The following is a 19,924-nucleotide window of genomic DNA, read 5'->3' on the forward strand; positions in this document are numbered from 1 at the left end:
GTTGCTTGAGGAATGAAAAAAATAAATGTAAATAATTTTAGCATAAGACTATAACGCAACAAAATGTATGAAAAGGTAAGAGGTTTGAATACTTTCTGAAGGTAGTGTGTACAGTACGCATCTTTGCTTGGTGTAATGTTGTATGGCAACCACAAGAGGGCTGTGCAAAGAAACAAAACAGAATAAACACAGAAAAAGATGACTGTAAGGACCAGAATGTCTGATGAACAAAGGCAGAAAGCCACATAAAGAAAGAGGGACATAAGGCCTAACAGCAAAATGAATCATTAAAAAAATCCGGCAAGAACAGCTGATTTTATTTTGGACTGTCCAGAATCCTTTCATTTCACATCTGGTTATTTGGAATGTCATTAGTTAAACCCGAACACAGTTACAGCCTCAGTCATAAAAGGTGTATTGCGAGTTTTGTTCTATTTCACCTAAACATTACTCATTTGTCGGTTACTTAAACATTTTTGGTCACTGTATTTTATTACAAGTGAAATCAGATCTGACATAGGGTAGTGTCTTGATAACAAGTAACAAAAGCTGAAATTTCAATTTGGGTGTGTAGACCTTTGACATCCACTGCATGCCATCAACAAGTGTGAGATTTGTATTACTTATTACAGTATTTTATTGCTAGAACATTTTGTTTAAAAATTACATGAATCACAAAGTAATTTCTTTCATGTTTAATCTGATTATATAAATATATTTAATATATATTATTTTTTATATTTACAAGAAAGCGTTTATTTATATGTGTTTGGGATGCAAACATTTAACATAAATGGCATATTACTTCAATTCTTTGTCATTATGTACCTCACATTTGGGTTCATGATTCTTCTTTAGGCCCTGTGATGGACAGGTGCCCTGTCCAGGGTTTGCTCCTGTCTTGCACAGTATGCTTACCGGGATAGGATTCAGCCCAAATGAGACCCTGGTCTGGACTAAGTGGGTTAGGAAATGACAAGACCTGATTCTTTTTTAGGAGGAGTGTGGTGGCACAATGATCTGCTGCTTCACAGACCCAGCATCCTGGGTTCAAATACATACCGTATACCTTGGCATTGTCTGCATATTAATACTCTTCCACTCATACCCAGTCTTCACATTTTTGGGATGTAGGAGGAAAATGGAGTAGCTAACAGATGGTGACCAGGCCACCTATGTTGTTGTGAGGTAGCAGTTCTAAAATGCACACTGCTAGATGTTATTTCTTGAATGTATTTTAAAAACCTTTATTTGTAAAATTCAGTTCATTCACATGAAGTAAAGCATATGAAGACTTATTTGGTTTATTCATGACTTCACATACACCACATCTCCACACAATGTCTTTCTCTTCATAACGCATTCATCTTCCTCTCATTCCATGACACTCCGAGTCCACACATATGGATCTAAATGAATGAAGGTTCTTTGTAGAACTTTCACATGGATGGGTCTTTAGGAACCAAAAATGGTTCCTGTACACCATGGGTCCTCAATCAAAGTCTGGTTGTTTAATTAGAATCAGAAAGCAATTATTGCCAATAATTAAATTGTATGGCTTGCTTTAACTCTGCTATGTCAGGTAATTCTCATATCCTAGATTTTCTTCCCCTTTCTAAGGATATCATCCAAATGATTTCAAGGCTAAAATGGATGAGTAATTCTCAGTCCTTCACTTTTTTCTCTTCACTTTCCTTCCAAGTATTTAATTAAACCCAATAGAGCATGATAAATACACACAGGTGTAAATGGTAAATAGAGAAATGTTGGTTTCTTTTGTCATTTGCAACTTATAGCTAATAAGGAGCAATTAAAAACCAAGACTACAGCTGTTTAAGATTAAAATAAGCAATAAGGGTTCAAAATCTTAACGTGCGAGACATCATCGCTCTGAAGAGCCACTCTGGCTTCTTTATTTTAAACAGTGTGCTTCTCTTTTATCTTCAGATATATACTGTACATGCTGTATACTGTAGATATAAACGTAGACAAATATAGGTATACAAGCTTAATAGTACATCATTGAACAACAGCTTAAGAGAATGTGTTGGCTTCAGAACAATGTTTTTTGATTACTTTGTGCCAGTAGATGTTATCAAATATAAGGGCATATTCAGCTGCCTTAATCTGACACAGACAGGCAAAGGCAGAATCTTTTCACACACAACACTCGTTTAATTATCTTTCCCTGTTGGAACAACTCCACTTCATTCCCAGTTTACAGTACAGTTCTGTCCTTACAATTCAAAGCACAACAAGGTCGTGGTCGTCGTCGTCGTCGTCGTCGTCGTCGTCTCCGTCTCCGTCTCCGTCTCCGTCTCCGTCTCCGTCTCCGTCTCCGTCTCCCTTTCAGTTACACTGCATCTTTTGCCTCCCAACTCCCGCTCTCCTTCAGTAGTGGCTATCGTCCCTTTAACAGGTCCTGGGAGTGTCCCAGGTGATTCATTAGGATTATCTGGAATTACACCCAGGTGTGATGGAAATACACCGCTGGATTCCTCAGCTCCCCCTGGTGGCGGCCAGGGGAACCAACAAGACTATATGGAAGCCTTACTTCCAATCTGGACTGGCAGAACCCGTGGTGACACTGCTGTCCAGTATCCCAAGGGAGGTAATGCCTCACAGGTGCTCTTTCCCCAGGTCCTTCCATCCTGCTAGCATCCTGGGCAAACACCCGGGTTTGACCATCACAATGTCACTGTGAATTACTGTTTTGAATGTTCTGAAAGGTTGAACCTTTTTGCAAAAAAAATGTTTCAGTTGATTCAGTCTCTCGAACATTCTGTTTCTGTCATCACTGCTTCATGATGCATGTACACAGGTTTAAACGAAAGCACGTTAGCTAGAGAGCTGGTGTTTCCTTTGTCATTTCATTATTAAGTAGTGTCTGGTTAAGAAAACAGGCCACAATTAAAAAGCTCAATGCAAGCTGTTCAACACTAAAATGGGAAATTAAGGATTCTAGATTGTAATAAATGAGTTAACTAAAAATAAGGCCAAAAAATAACCATATTGATTTAGTATTAAATGAATGGGTTCTAATTAAGACATTCTTGTTTGGCTGAGCTCTTTATCCAAGGTAACATTTAATTTATTTCACCAATTGAAGCACAGGCAGGTGAAGTGATTTGATCTCTGTAGCTCTCTTTACAACAACAGGTCAGTTTTTTGAAACGGGCCTTTATTGCTTGGGCTTGTGTTACTCACACCGTCACGCCTCCACGCCATGAGAACTACATGGTGAGTAATCAGTACAAAATACATTAGTGAATACAGTACACAGTAACTTGCATACACACACGATGAAATACAAAACATGATACTGTATCTCGTTGGCTGCTTGTCATGAAAAGAGGTCCTTAAATCTTTGAGTCACTTTGATTGTCTGCTTTAGTTTCACACATCTATAGTTTTAACTTTAAATGCAACATAGCAGAGCCTCGCAGTGGCATAGCCTGGGTGGGCAAGGGGGACATCTGTCCACGGGCGCAGCATCCAGGAAGCCCTAAACTGATGTTACAAAATTTTAGAATGAAATGTTTTCCATTCTTAAATGCACTAAGAAGTAAATAAAAAACATTTGCATACTGAGTCCATCACTCCATCAGTATCAGGATATCCTTTTCCTATGTTTTTTGTCTCTTTCTGATTTCGAAGCACATATTAATTCTATATACCCAACAGACAATAATTTTCCCCTCCACTACTCTAACATGCTTGACTCCCACCCAGAAACATTTTTGACATTATTAAACAGGTCGCGTGACTGACATGAGGCATTAGTGTATCATTGTCTAAGTTGTTGCAAACACCATTTCTGTGTGCCAAGTTATTTGTGTTAATGTGTTTGATAGAAAATTGATTGGGCTGTGGTGGAGTATTCCAGTAGATGGCTGCAAAAGTCTAGACGTTTCCTCATTATATTTCCGTACAAATAAATTGTAAGTAATGCAGTTTTTATAAATATATAATTAGTTTGCTTTATAATTTGCTATATACTTTCTTTAAAATCATTTTTAAATGTGGAAAACGATTTTTTTCTTACAAAAACTAATGACGGATTTAGATTATAAAGAACATGAGGAGACCTATTTTCGGAGACTTATATGAAATTTTTTTCTTAAAATACTACTATTTTAAATACATTTTTAAAAATTTTCTTTCCCTTCCCCATTGTATTTTGGCAAACAGGAGGGGGCACGAAATCTTCAGTTGTCCCCAGGTGCTGAAAACCCTAGCTACGCCTCTGAAGCCTCGTGAGAGACATCCGCCCACCTGCGGTCCATGGGGGAGATCTTTCTCATGTTCTCTCGAGAACTCCTAAGTGCATTCTTGCGAGACACATTACTTTATATACATACTAGCTGAAGCCTGCCGTAGCATATGGCGGTGTAAGAATAGAAATGGAAAACGGTGAGAAAGGAATTCAGTATAACAAAGTCTTAGGAAACCACCGTCGCAGTATAACGAAAATAGCAAGGAGCGAAGAGAGAGTACCTTCCTGTAGCAGGCTACGGAAAACATAGACATATATAGATAGACGCCACATTCACTGTGTGGCCCAGTCGACACGATAAGTCAGCGCGTCCGCCCTATTGCGAGTGGTAAAAGTGCCATTTAAACCAATACAGGTAGACGAGGAAACTGGGTTTTCTGATGAAAAAACAATAACGTTTTAAACAGTATTGTTTACATAAAACAGATTTTGGCGAATCGTTTACATGCAATTATTTATATCCATTAAATAATTCCTCCCGTATAAGTAACATTTCTCGGACTGCTTTCTTCCATCTCCAAAAACATTTCTAGACTGTCCTGTTCTTACGCAACACAGTACTAAAGTATTGGTTAATGCCCGAGTCACCTCATGTATAGATTACTGTAATGCTATTCTATCTGTCATCCCACAAAAACGTATCCATCACTTACAATTTATTCAAAATTCTGCTGCCAGGATAATAACCTGCTGTTCTAAATCCACTGAATATACTACACCTATTCTCTGTCAACTTCACTGGCTCCCTGTTAACTACACAATACAATACTAAATACCGCTCTTAACATTTAAAGCTCTCCACAACCTCACTGATCTCTTACAGACTGACACTGGTCTGCAGTTGTACTTTCTGTAACACACAGAAAGTAGGTGGGGCTCTGTGAGTTGGCGGGCAGGGCTCTGTCGAGCATATCTCATGGTCTTAGAGTTGGCGGGCGGGGCTCTATGAGTTGGCGGGCGTGGCTCTCTGTCTTACTTGCGCACACTGTCTTGCGTGCCCTTAGTGAATTATATATATAGATTATCTTAAAGTCACTTAACAATAACAAACGAATTGTAACATGTAAATTTACTATACACATCACATTTTAAATTTAGATATTTTAAACTTAAACTATATATTTATGAAGTTATGTAACCCATCATAAATCAATTATCTGCATCATGAAATTCACATTCAATATTGTTCAACAACATTTACAATCACAGTGTCAGTACTAGCGGGATTTGAACCCCCAACCTCAAGGTCTGAAGTGCTAGGTCCAACACTAATTGGTTAAAGTGAAAAGCTGCAGCTGCTGCCACCCTCCAAGGTGTAACTGAGGAGCCCTGGAGTAATCTATTACATAAAACTATTAAATAAAGCTCAGACTATTACCCATTTTTTAGAAGGCAACATAATTACTTAAACCTGAGGTTCAATCAAAAATATGGGCTGACCTCAAATGAAAAAAGAAAAACATTCCCCCGCTGCTTTCTCCAGGACCATCATAAGCAAACACAATATTAGAGTAACAATGCTTTGAACCCTTTTTCGACACTCTATTAAATCATTTATGGGTGAGTTTAGCATTTCATCATATACAGTATCTATCGTATATAAGAGAAACTAAAGCCTAAAATTCTGTAGTGACCCTATCAATATATATTTTTTTCAGAGAATAATAGACTCATGAGCTATGTGCCTCCAGGTGTCCTTGAAGAGACCTCCTGTCATCAAGTCTCTAAGCAAGGATTTAGATATCAGGCATCAAGGCTCAGCAATGCATTTATCTGCTGATATGGATAGAAAACAGTTTGACTCACCATGCTGCTTTTGTGCTGTTTGGGGAAAAGTCTTTGGTCTCAGTGCTCCTTGATCTGGTAGAATTTGTAATTAATAGCTGAAATCCAAATTATTCATTCCAAACATGAACTTCAAGAAAAAAAAAAAAATTTGCCTCTTAAAGTGTGTACATTAAAAGAAGACGAGACACATAAAGCATATTAATCAGCACTGAGGCTCACTGGTGCTACTGAGTCAGCATGTTAAGAAGCTGAACATCTAATGCAATGTAAATGTGTGTATTTAAGAAATCCTGTTGGGCAAAGTCACTATCTTTGACTTGTGAAAGAAAAAAATCATTGATCAGAGGTGTATGGCATCTTATTGTTGCCCTGTGACATTAAAAAAGGATCACAGACGCTCGCTTGATGAAGCAAAGTGAAAAGACACCCTTGTAATCAGCAGACAATTGAGCTGAAGCCCATCCGCTGAAGGGCGTCCCATTCTGACCTTTCAGACTAATTATCCCTTTGTATGTGTTGCATCCACGGGGCAGACTGACAGCTCCACTTTAGCTGCCTTTTTCTTTCAAACTTCTCTTTTCATAATGACAGTAAGAAGAAGATCAATTGCACCTTTAAAAAAATTGCAGATATTAGAATTGTAGCTTAAAGAATTAAAAAAAAACAAACCTCCATCTTAACATACATCCTTAGGATACAAGCACTATGATTTTTACCAGAATTTGATATCATTTGACAGTTTTTTATTCCTATCAAAAGCACATAAGGGCAGAATTCTAATATGATTTCTAAATGTAATCAGTAGGAAAATAGTTTTATGCTGGTTATGGCATCAGTTAGTCAATCCAACTCCACTGTCACAGTGAAAACCGTTCATTCAATGTGCTCTTTTTAAATAAAAAAAAAGTAGTATAATTCAATTTACTTTCACAAACTGCTTATCTTATAGCCATAAGCAGAAAGAAATTAAACAATGCAAACGTAACAGGTTCTGGTGACCATTAATGTCTGGACATGGATGCATCTGATAGTGCCACTTTCTGTTGCTGCATGAACCACATGGAGGTTGCTCCAAGACAGCCAGTGACCATAATGTAATACAATTCTCAGTATTTTGTAAGAGTACAGATGCAAAGACTAAAATTGTTAAGTTGAACTTTAGTAGGGCTAATTTTGAGCAGATGTGACAAAGTCTAAGTAGGATAGACTGGGATAAGCTTTTAAATGTGGAGACAGTCGAGGAGCAGTGGAACAGGTTTAAAAATGTTTTACATGTAATGCAGGACAGATACATACCTAAATTTGGAAGTAATAGGAAACTAAAAAAACTCCACGATGGATTAATAAAGATTTAAAAAAGAAGTTGCAAAGGAAAAACTGCTGTATAAGGCATATAAGACTAATGACTGCAAAGAGAAGTAGAGCGTATGAGAACATGAGGGCAACCATTAAGAAGGATATCAGAGAGGCTAAAAGACAGTTGGAGAGGAATATAGCAGATAAGGCGAAAGAAGACCCCAAGAGATTCTTTCAGTATTTTAGTAGTAAAAGAACAGTTAAGGAGGAGGTCAAGTTCATCAGGAATAGTAAAGGGGAATTAAAAGATACAGACAATGAAATAGCAGATGCTCTAAACTTACATTTTTCTGAGGTGTTTACAAGTGAGCAAGTGGATAACCTGCCAGAGGTAAACACAACTACTAAGGAGGTACTGAGGGATTTGGAAATTGTAGAGGGAGAAGTGCTGCTCAGATTAAATAAGATGAAATCAAACAAATCACCAGGACCAGATAATATTTATCCTCGTGTTCTTAAGGAGGCTAGTGAGTACATATATAAACCCTTGACACATATTTTTAGGAAGTCACTGTGCACTGGAGAGATTCCAAAGGACTGGAAAATGGCAAATATCATCCCATTATATAAAAAGGGTGACAGGGCAGATCCAAGCAACTATAGGCCAGTAAGCTTAACAAGCATCACAGGAAAATTAATGGAAGGAATTATTAAGGATAAGATTGAGCAACACATGACAAGGACAGGAGTTATTCTGAACAGTCAGCATGGGTTCAGAAGAGGGAGGTCGTGTTTTACTAACATGTTGGAATTCTATGAGGAGGCAACAAAAGGATACGATCAAAGTGGAGCTTATGATATTATTTATCTGGACTTTCAGAAAGCATTTGATAAGGTGCCACATGAGAGGTTGGGCATCAAGTTAAAAGAAGTGGGAGTTCAGGGTGATGTTTTTAGATGGGTGCAGAATTGGCTGAAACACAGGAAGCAGAGGGTGATGGTGCGAGGAACCTCATCAGAACTGGCCGATGTTAAGAGTGGTGTTCCACAGGGGTCAGTGCTAGGGCCGCTGCTATTTTTAATATATATAAATGATTTAGATAGGAATATAAGTAACAAGCTGGTTAAGTTTGCAGATGATACCAAGATAGGTGGATTAGCAGATAATTTGGAATCCGTTATATCATTACAGAAGGACTTGGATAGCATACAGGCTTGGGCAGATTTGTGGCAGATGAAATTTAATGTCAGTAAATGTAAAGTATTACACATAGGAAGTAAAAATATTAGGTTTGAATACACAATGGGCGGTCGGAAAATCGAGAGTACACCTTATGAGAAGGATTTAGGAGTCATAGTGGACTCTAAGCTATCAACTTCCCAACAGTGTTCAGAAGCCATTAAGAAGGCTAACAGAATGTTAGGTTATATAGCACGATCTGTGGAGTACAAGTCCAAGGAGGTTATGCTCAACCTTTATAATGCACTGGTGAGGCCTCATCTTGAGTACTGTGTGCAGTTTGGTCTCCAGGCTACAAAAAGGACATAGCAGCACTAGAAAAGGTCCAGAGAAGAGCGACTAGGCTGATTCCAGGGCTACAGGGGTTGAATTATGAGGAAAGATTAAAAGAGCTGAGCCTTTACAGTTTAAGCAAAAGAAGATTAAGAGGTGACATGATTGAAGTGTTTAAAATTATGAAGGGAATTAGTACAGTGGATGAGACTTGTATTTTAAAATGAGTTCATCAAGAACACGGGACACAGTTGGAAACTTGTTAAGGGTAAATTTCGCACAAACATTAGGAAGTTTTTTTACACAAAGAACGATAGACACTTGGAATAAGCTACCAAGTAGTGTGGTAGACAGTAAGACATTAGGGACTTTCAAAACTCGACTTGATGTTTTCTTGGAGGAAACAAGTGGATAGGACTGGCGAGCTTTGTTGGGCTGAATGGCCTGTTCTCGTCAAGAGTGTTCTAATGTTCTAATGTTCTAATTAACCTTCAACCAATTAGTCTAAAATAATCTCAAGGCAGGGACCTGACATGCTTTAATCTTCTTCTTCTTCTTTCGGCTGCTCCTGTTAGGGGTTGCCACAGCAGATCATCTTCTTTCATATCCTCTCTCACCATATCCAAAAACCTTCTCTTAGGCCTTCCTCTTTCCCTCTTCCCTGACAGCTCTATTTTTAACATCCTTTTCCCAATATGCTCATCATCTCTCATCTGCACATGTCCAAACCAACACAATCTTGCCACTCTGAATTTGTCTCCCAACAGTCCCACTTGAGCTGACTCTCTAATGTACTCGCCATGATTTAATAATGGCAGAAATTCTACTCGTGTTAGAAATTTAAGTGATCTTCCAGGCTTAGAAGACGTTGCACATGTTCTAATGAATGATGAAGGAAGGGTTGTTTGCATCTAATTTTGGGGTAAATGGTAAATGATTGTCCTGTCCAGTAGTGTTATGTTTCACCCAGGGTGTGTTCCTGACTAATATTAATTCTCCCTGTTGTGTATTATTTACTTCAATTTATTATTTTTCTTATGTTAGTAGTATTTATCGATTTTGTTACTACTATTCTGTTTATTTCCTGTGTTCACCTTTGTTCTTTTTGTTTTGTGGGTGGAGCCCAAAGAGGTGGGGTCACCATGACGTCACCACGGAAGGACCGCCCTCTACCTATATATTAGAATCTGGGGAGCAGGTCCTTCAGCAGTTTATTGGTTGTTGTTCTGGAGCGCATTTTAAAAACGTTTTGATTGTTGTAGGCTTTGTAAGTATTGCTCTTCTTCAATTATTCCAGTAATATCCAACTGCAGAGCTGCAGCACTTTGTGTGACTGCAGGTCCAGGCCAGTAGTTTTATGGCAGAAGTTAAAGTTAGGGGTTAGTGTGGTTAGTGTTTAGTATAAATAGTAAGATTAGTGGTAATTTAAGATTAAGGTTTAGTGTGGTTAGTGTGTAGTATAGACATGCAGTGACGTCTCTTCAGCTGGTGTACAGCAGGGTGCTGTGGCTTTGACGTTAAGCCCTTCTTGATTATTCAGGTTTCTTCTGCTTCTGTTTTTGGGTTTACTGATTTACTGATTGGATTTGTTTTCTTTAAATTGCCTTTTTAGGCAAATCAATTTTCCATTATGCTTCTGTGCGCTCCTTTTTGTGATTTTTCCACATAAATATCCTTATTTATAAAGATTCTTTGCTCAGATTATCTTTACAAGAAAGTCGTTTTATGATTTCTCTCCTTTGTGAGACATTCTTGAGATCTCTTGGATTCTATTATTATTTTCTTTCTTTACTTTTAAAGCCAGCGTTCATTTTTTTGGGGGGTCAGTATAGCCTGCTGGTAGTAGTTGGGCACTGGCTTAGTTGGGGGTGAAGTCATTTTTGGACAGGCCAGCAGTGGTCCTCCCCTGCTTGTGTGGCTTATTTTTGAGGCCTCATACCTCTTTTGCCATGTTCAGCCCTCCAAATCATGACAAGTAGGAGATGCACCTTATTTAACCGAGTTCAGTAAAGGAGAGATTTGTTTTTTTCAAAGCTATTGTTTTTCCTAAGCCTGATGTCATAGGAATCCCTCCTGTGATACACCAGGGTTATGTCATCAGGCCATCTGCATAACGTTCAACTGGCACAGCCTCACATCATCTGAGATTAATTTATTGTATATTGCGTGCTTTATTTTGAGGATGTATCGTACATATTTGGGGTACCATTTCTAGCTTTGGCACTTCTCTCTTTGATCCCTGGTTTTGACCTTTTTCTCCCAGTCTTTTATCATCATTTCTTTTCTGTCTTTTTCTGAAGTCAGTACATTTCTGTTGTGCTCTTTCTTATTCTGTGGGCTTAGTTTTACATTAAGTTGTGGTGCATTTCAAGTGATTCTCTTCTCACATGACACTGTATAATCAAAACTCCCATGAGCCTCTGGGAGAGTATGACAGCTGACATCATTATGTGCAATGATGTTTTACTCCAAGACTAGATAAACTAAACCAGATTTTTGGTATTGCTTTTGTTTCTGTACTTAATGGCTTTTTGAGGCTCTGCTTTCTGATTTTTGGTTAGTGATTAGAAGTGATAAAAGATTGGCTAGACTTTTTAACATTTGAACCTGGCTTCTTGTCTCCATTTCCTAGTCCTTTACATAAAACCCTTTTTCCTATTTCACTGAGATAGAACACTTTTCTGTCTTCTGTAGGACCACTGCAGTGAAGCAGAGAGGTCTTTGATAAATGGAAGCATATGATGGAGAAGGCACTGAAATTAGTTTGTTACGTGCAAATTTTAAAAATCAAACATGAAAGTGTTCCTGTCCTATGGCCAAGGTAATGCACAGGTTAAACTTGTGTTTGCTTGGGATAGCATCGCTTACTAGCATCATGGCGGGGAGCTGCTGAGTTTGACTACAAGGATCATACTCAGGTCAGTTTGATCTTCTAAAGTGCAAAATCATAATGAAGGTAAACGTTTGCAATAAATATTTAATGCAAATGTATGTTCATTAATGGTGCGGCACTGCCTTGCAGTTAGGCGACCCGGGTTCACTTCCCGGGTCCTCCCCGTGTCTGCGTGGGTTTCCTCCCACAATTCAAAGACATGCAGGTTAGGTGCATTGGCAATCCTAAATTGTCCTCGGTGTGTGCTGGGTATGTGTGTGTGTGTATGCCCTGTGATGGGCTGGCGCCCTGCCTGGGGTTTGTTTCCTGCCTTGCCCTGTGTTGGCTGGGATTGGCTCCAGCAGACCCCCATGACCCTGTAGTTAGGATATAGCGGGTTGGATAATGGATGGATGTTCATTAATACTTTTCATATGTATGCTTTATATGAAGTGTTTTACTACTGTTTTTAACAATAATACTGAATTTTAACTTACACAGAATGTAATTTACTTCATTATTTCTGTGTGGTTACATCTGTGCATTACTTGTATCAATCAAGGTCTTGCTCAATTGCACACATTAAAGAATTTTAAGAAAAACTGCACCAGGAAAGCTTCAAAGCTGTAATACTGATGCTAGAAAAATACCTTATTGAATACACAATGGGCGGTCGGAAAATCGAGAGTACACCTTATGAGAAGGATTTAGGAGTCATAGTGGACTCTAAGCTATCAACTTCCCAACAGTGTTCAGAAGCCATTAAGAAGGCTAACAGAATGTTAGGTTATATAGCACGATCTGTGGAGTACAAGTCCAAGGAGGTTATGCTCAACCTTTATAATGCACTGGTGAGGCCTCATCTTGAGTACTGTGTGCAGTTGTGGTCTCCAGGCTACAAAAAGGACATAGCAGCACTAGAAAAGGTCCAGAGAAGAGCGACTAGGCTGATTCCAGGGCTACAGGGGTTGAATTATGAGGAAAGATTAAAAGAGCTGAGCCTTTACAGTTTAAGCAAAAGAAGATTAAGAGGTGACATGACTGAAGTGTTTAAAATTATGAAGGGAATTAGCACAGTGGATGAAGACTGTTATTTTAAAATGAGTTCATCAAGAACACGGGGACACAGTTGGAAACTTGTTAAGGGTAAATTTCGCACAAACATTAGGAAGTTTTTGTTTACACAAAGAACGATAGACACTTGGAATAAGCTACCAAGAAGTTTTGTAGACAGTAAGACATTAGGGACTTTCAAAACTCGACTTGATGTTTTCTTGGAGGAAACAAGTGGATAGGACTGGCGAGCTTTGTTGGGCTGAATGGCCTGTTCTCGTCAAGAGTGTTCTAATGTTCTAATGTTCTAATTAACCTTCAACCAATTAGTCTAAAATAATCTCAAGGCAGGGACCTGACATGCTTTAATCTTCTTCTTCTTCTTTCGGCTGCTCCTGTTAGGGGTTGCCACAGCAGATCATCTTCTTTCATATCCTCTCTCACCATATCCAAAAACCTTCTCTTAGGCCTTCCTCTTTCCCTCTTCCCTGACAGCTCTATTTTTAACATCCTTTTCCCAATATGCTCATCATCTCTCATCTGCACATGTCCAAACCAACACAATCTTGCCACTCTGAATTTGTCTCCCAACAGTCCCACTTGAGCTGACTCTCTAATGTACTCGCCATGATTTAATAATGGCAGAAATTCTACTCGTGTTAGAAATTTAAGTGATCTTCCAGGCTTAGAAGACGTTGCACATGTTCTAATGAATGATGAAGGAAGGGTTGTTTGCATCTAATTTTGGGGTAAATGGTAAATGATTGTCCTGTCCAGTAGTGTTATGTTTCACCCAGGGTGTGTTCCTGACTAATATTAATTCTCCCTGTTGTGTATTATTTACTTCAATTTATTATTTTTCTTATGTTAGTAGTATTTATCGATTTTTGTTACTACTATTCTGTTTATTTCCTGTGTTCACCTTTGTTCTTTTTGTTTTGTGGGTGGAGCCCAAAGAGGTGGGGTCACCATGACGTCACCACGGAAGGACCGCCCTCTACCTATATATTAGAATCTGGGGAGCAGGTCCTTCAGCAGTTTATTGGTTGTTGTTCTGGAGCGCATTTTAAAAACGTTTTGATTGTTGTAGGCTTTGTAAGTATTGCTCTTCTTCAATTATTCCAGTAATATCCAACTGCAGAGCTGCAGCACTTTGTGTGACTGCAGGTCCAGGCCAGTAGTTTTATGGCAGAAGTTAAAGTTAGGGGTTAGTGTGGTTAGTGTTTAGTATAAATAGTAAGATTAGTGGTAATTTAAGATTAAGGTTTAGTGTGGTTAGTGTGTAGTATAGACATGCAGTGACGTCTCTTCAGCTGGTGTACAGCAGGGTGCTGTGGCTTTGACGTTAAGCCCTTCTTGATTATTCAGGTTTCTTCTGCTTCTGTTTTTGGGTTTACTGATTTACTGATTGGATTTGTTTTCTTTAAATTGCCTTTTTAGGCAAATCAATTTTCCATTATGCTTCTGTGCGCTCCTTTTTGTGATTTTTCCACATAAATATCCTTATTTATAAAGATTCTTTGCTCAGATTATCTTTACAAGAAAGTCGTTTTATGATTTCTCTCCTTTGTGAGACATTCTTGAGATCTCTTGGATTCTATTATTATTTTCTTTCTTTACTTTTAAAGCCAGCGTTCATTTTTTTGGGGGGTCAGTATAGCCTGCTGGTAGTAGTTGGGCACTGGCTTAGTTGGGGGTGAAGTCATTTTTGGACAGGCCAGCAGTGGTCCTCCCCTGCTTGTGTGGCTTATTTTTGAGGCCTCATACCTCTTTTGCCATGTTCAGCCCTCCAAATCATGACAAGTAGGAGATGCACCTTATTTAACCGAGTTCAGTAAAGGGAGAGATTTGTTTTTTTCAAAGCTATTGTTTTTCCTAAGCCTGATGTCATAGGAATCCCTCCTGTGATACACCAGGGTTATGTCATCAGGCCATCTGCATAACGTTCAACTGGCACAGCCTCACATCATCTGAGATTAATTTATTGTATATTGCGTGCTTTATTTTGAGGATGTATCGTATATATTTGGGGTACCATTTCTAGCTTTGCACTTCTCTCTTTGATCCCTGGTTTTGACCTTTTTCTCCCAGTCTTTTATCATCATTTCTTTTCTGTCTTTTTCTGAAGTCAGTACATTTCTGTTGTGCTCTTTCTTATTCTGTGGGCTTAGTTTTACATTAAGTTGTGGTGCATTTCAAGTGATTCTCTTCTCACATGACACTGTATAATCAAAACTCCCATGAGCCTCTGGGAGAGTATGACAGCTGACATCATTATGTGCAATGATGTTTTACTCCAAGACTAGATAAACTAAACCAGATTTTTGGTATTGCTTTTGTTTCTGTACTTAATGGCTTTTTGAGGCTCTGCTTTCTGATTTTGGTTAGTGATTAGAAGTGATAAAAGATTGGCTAGACTTTTTAACATTTGAACCTGGCTTCTTGTCTCCATTTCCTAGTCCTTTACATAAAACCCTTTTTCCTATTTCACTGAGATAGAACACTTTTCTGTCTTCTGTAGGACCACTGCAGTGAAGCAGAGAGGTCTTTGATAAATGGAAGCATATGATGGAGAAGGCACTGAAATTAGTTTGTTACGTGCAAATTTTAAAAATCAAACATGAAAGTGTTCCTGTCCTATGGCCAAGGTAATGCACAGGTTAAACTTGTGTTTGCTTGGGATAGCATCGCTTACTAGCATCATGGCGGGGAGCTGCTGAGTTTGACTACAAGGATCATACTCAGGTCAGTTTGATCTTCTAAAGTGCAAAATCATAATGAAGGTAAACGTTTGCAATAAATATTTAATGCAAATGTATGTTCATTAATGGTGCGGCACTGCCTTGCAGTTAGGCGACCCGGGTTCACTTCCCGGGTCCTCCCCGTGTCTGCGTGGGTTTCCTCCCACAATTCAAAGACATGCAGGTTAGGTGCATTGGCAATCCTAAATTGTCCTCGGTGTGTGCTGGGTATGTGTGTGTGTGTATGCCCTGTGATGGGCTGGCGCCCTGCCGGGGTTTGTTTCCTGCCTTGCGCCCTGTGTTGGCTGGGATTGGCTCCAGCAGACCCCCATGACCCTGTAGTTAGGATATAGCGGGTTGGATAATGGATGGATGTTCATTAATACTTTTCATATGTATGCTTTATATGAAGTGTTTTACTACTGTTTTTAACAATAATACTGAATTTTAACTTACACAGAATGTAATTTACTTCATTATTTCTGTGTGGTTACATCTGTGCATTACTTGTATCAATCAAGGTCTTGCTCAATTGCACACATTAAAGAATTTTAAGAAAAACTGCACCAGGAAAGCTTCAAAGCTGTAATACTGATGCTAGAAAAATACCTTATTGATCCAGAGGACAAGCAAGATAGATGCATTGACCAAGATGAACAATTTTGCAAATATACACTTCGATAGTACTGTATATACAGTAACAATGAATCACACAGGATTTAATTTGGCTTTTCAGATGCTGATCAAGAGAAAAAAAAAACTGTCAAAGTGAAAGCAGATTTCCCAAAAATGTTCTAAATTAATCAGAAATATATGTGATGGGGCGCACACTAAGCTACAGTATATGTTACATCAGCACACAGTGTGACACTGAGCTGTAGGCCATGCATCGTTTCACCTGTCAGATGGAAATACATCTAATAAAGTAGCAATGAAGGTGGAGGTGCAGGTGCCCAGGGCTTTATCGGTACCCTACAGGGATTGAGGGCAGATAATTCTACAACTTTGTGACGGCCAGTGTGGTTTTCTATGCTGGACTGGTAACATCACTTCAGGAGAGGCCCACAAAATCAATAAGCTAATTCAAAGGGTGAGTCCAGTTATAGGACACAGTCTGGACCCTCTGGAGGTCAAACCGAAGGAGTGAATTAAAACAAAACTGAGTGACATTATGAACAATGCTGCACATCCCCTCTCTGAAACACTAATACTGAGGACATTCAGCAAATGACTTATTCTCCAGAAGAAACACTACTAGGGCTCCTTTATACCAACAATGCCTCACTGTGAATGGGCCTGCCAAGTCAGAACTTTTCTTTCGTTGTAATTTTCCTCATTTTTAGTCATTCTGGGGGTGGCATGGTGGCGCAGTGGGTAGCGCTGCTGCCTTGAAGTTAGGAGACCTAGGTTCACTTCCCGGGTCCTCCCTGCGTGGAGTTTGCATGTTCTTCCCGTGTCTGTGTGGGTTTCCTCCCACAGTCCAAAGACATGCAGGTTAAGTACATTGGCGATCCTATATTGTCTCTAGAGTGTGCTAGGTGTGTGTGTGTGGGCCAGGCGGTGGGCTCGCGCTTGCCCGGGGTTTGTTTCCTGCCTTGCGCCCTGTGTTGGCTGGGATTGGCTCCAGTGGACCCCCGTGACCCTGTAGTTAGGATATACAGTAGCGGGTTGGATAATGGATGGATGGATAGTCATTCTGGTGTATGTTCAGACTATTGTAAGTATGTAAATATATTTATTTATCTGTCTACTTACAGAGCTTCGGTAAAAAGCCACATTTCCTCCTGGGAGCAAATAGAGAAGTGACTCAGACTCTTTCCTCCATCAAACTTTTAAATAAAGAGTAGTCTCTGAGCAGGATATGAGTGGGTATATGTCTATCCTGGGTTGACACCCTCTTTTTATACCACAACATGGCCACTGGCAAGCCAAAGAAAGCCCTTCACACAGCACATGATTCACATGTGGGTGCCAGTAAATAATCTGCCAAGTGGTGTGTATGAACAAAATTCCTGGACTCTTGATTTTTATTCCAGGTCCAGTGTGACACGGCATTCCCAGAAGTAATGTACCAGAGACAATGTCTGTATTTATTAAAAGCTCCTGTTGTGAAAGGAGGTCCAGGGGGTCAGCCTGACCAAAAAACCCCCAGCCCTCCCGATCAGGTCCTTGTGTCTGTTGGTGAGCCTGTGATAGGCCACATTCTATCCAAGCAAATTCCAGTATGCTCCAGAGTGAGGTGTCCAACAGTCTTTGGCTCTGATGAGCCTGTGGATGGACTTTGATTTCCACAGGTCTGCCTTAATTTCCCATAGGTGTTGTTCTTAGTGACATCTACGTAGAACCAGTTGCACAGTTAGAATCCATCCCAGCTAAACTCTCTCCATGAAGTAAATCAGGACATGACATTCCTTAGCAAAGCATAATGGCAAGTCACCTCAGCATCTTGTACTTTATTATTCTCTCCACTCTATCTATAAAAGTGTCTAATGTTACGCTCAGCAGTGTCTGAGTAAAAGTGGCTGAAGATTAAAAAATCCAGGGAATGCCTCCAATATCTCAGAAGTCACTTGCATTTTTCACTCTTTGGTTAGACTTCCCCATACAGAAGGCCTTAACTATGTGACCAAAAGAAAGCTTGCAGCAGATACTATCGTGTGTGTGTAGCTAAATAACTGCAGCAAGCCATACATATACCATAAAAAATGCAATGTTGTTTTTCTTTGATGTCACCTGTAAGTGGAGTTTGGCCTTCAACTCCAGTCCCTGGACGTCTAGTTGTCACAAACCTGAGAGGACTTTGCCATGCAGCACCAGCATTATGCCGCCACAGTAAGGATCCAGTGGTGTTCCATAAGCTGGCCTAAAGCCCAACTTCATACCATGTCCTGTCCCAATGACCCCAATGAACAGAGAAAAGAGAAGTGCACCTTTTTCTAAATACTCAGAGAATGAGGACATGATATGCCAGTTAGATACTGTGGAAGCCGGCCCGGACACAGACAGGCAGACACGTTAATGTCACCCAACACACGTTTATTTACAGAGTCCGTTATTTACAAGTGCACAAACCCCCAAAGTGCCAGCCACAACAATGCCTCACTTCTTCAGGCCACCTCCTTGCCTCCTCCACCAAGCTCTGTCCTTCTCTTCCAGACTCCAGCCATCATATGGAGGGAGGCGGCCCCTTTTATAGCCACCCGGATGTGTTCCAGGTGTCCTCCAGTAACCTGTGTGGCGGAAGCACTGGCTGTGTACCCGGAAGCACTCCTGGTGTCCCCGATCCTCTTCCCCCCAGCACTTCCGGGTGTGGCGGAAGTGCTGAGGTCCAGGGCTCTCTTGGCAGAGGGGTGCCCCCCTGGTGGTGACCACGGGCCCCTGCAGGGTACAGCTTCAAAGCTCTGTACCCGTGGCCCCCAAAGGAACCAGGGTGGTCGCCCCCACGTGGTCTTCCTGGGCATCCCAGCCGGGTTGCCACCCCAGCCATCTCCAACAATACCTAATGAAGCTGATGAGGCATGGGTATAACCAGCTGTTCAGAAAAGGTGGCTACAAAGGCAGAAACCATGAAAGCATCTAAATGACCAAGGTCACTAAAATTAAAAGCCCAAGTTACAAACTTTTAATTTATTTCAGTCCATCCTTAAAATAACAATGGCTTGAAATAATGTTGGGTTGGCACACAGTAGGGCTTTGCAGATTTTTTCCATGCGTGCATGCGTTTATCTCCCATGTTCCAAAAACATGCAAATTAGTTTAAGTGTCCAATGTAGACTGACCTGCTGTGGGACTGTGTAAATTAGCGTCCATTGACTATGGCAACCTCCCAAAAATGACTGCAACAGACCATACCCCACTAAGGTCCTCCTTACGGCCATTTGCCCAATGTGCCTGATTTTTCCCTCCACTTTATTATAGGTGCAGGCAGTGCCAGTGCTAGGTTATTTTGCGCCATAGGCCAAGCTTATCAGTGCGCCAATTGACTGTTTGGTAGCTAACCTGTGCAGCTCGGTCCTGGGTCCTGCCCTCATTCTTCTTGCATGTGGCCTCCACATTCCTTTCAGAATTCACAACACTTACACTGACCTTCTCTTAAATTTTCTGTAGCTTTCTTTGTAACACTTTCTTTTCATGGTCCCGGTCCTGCTCACTGCTCTTTCATGTATCTAAGGCATGCCTTTTGCTATCCCACAGTTGACTTTCCTTTTTCTTCAAACAAACAGTTTAGCATGCAGAGCACATCAGCCATCTTCTTCGCTCTGCTATAACTTCTGGTCTCTGGAGTGCAACACCTGTTTGTTCTTCTCCCCATTGTAGCCACCATTTTAGAGTAGAATGGCATGATGGACAGCTTCAACATTTTCTTTCCCAGGCCCAGATAAGAC

The sequence above is a fragment of the Polypterus senegalus genome, chromosome 1 (genome assembly GCF_016835505.1).
Source record: "Polypterus senegalus isolate Bchr_013 chromosome 1, ASM1683550v1, whole genome shotgun sequence".
Classification (NCBI taxonomy): Eukaryota; Metazoa; Chordata; class Cladistia; order Polypteriformes; family Polypteridae; genus Polypterus; species Polypterus senegalus.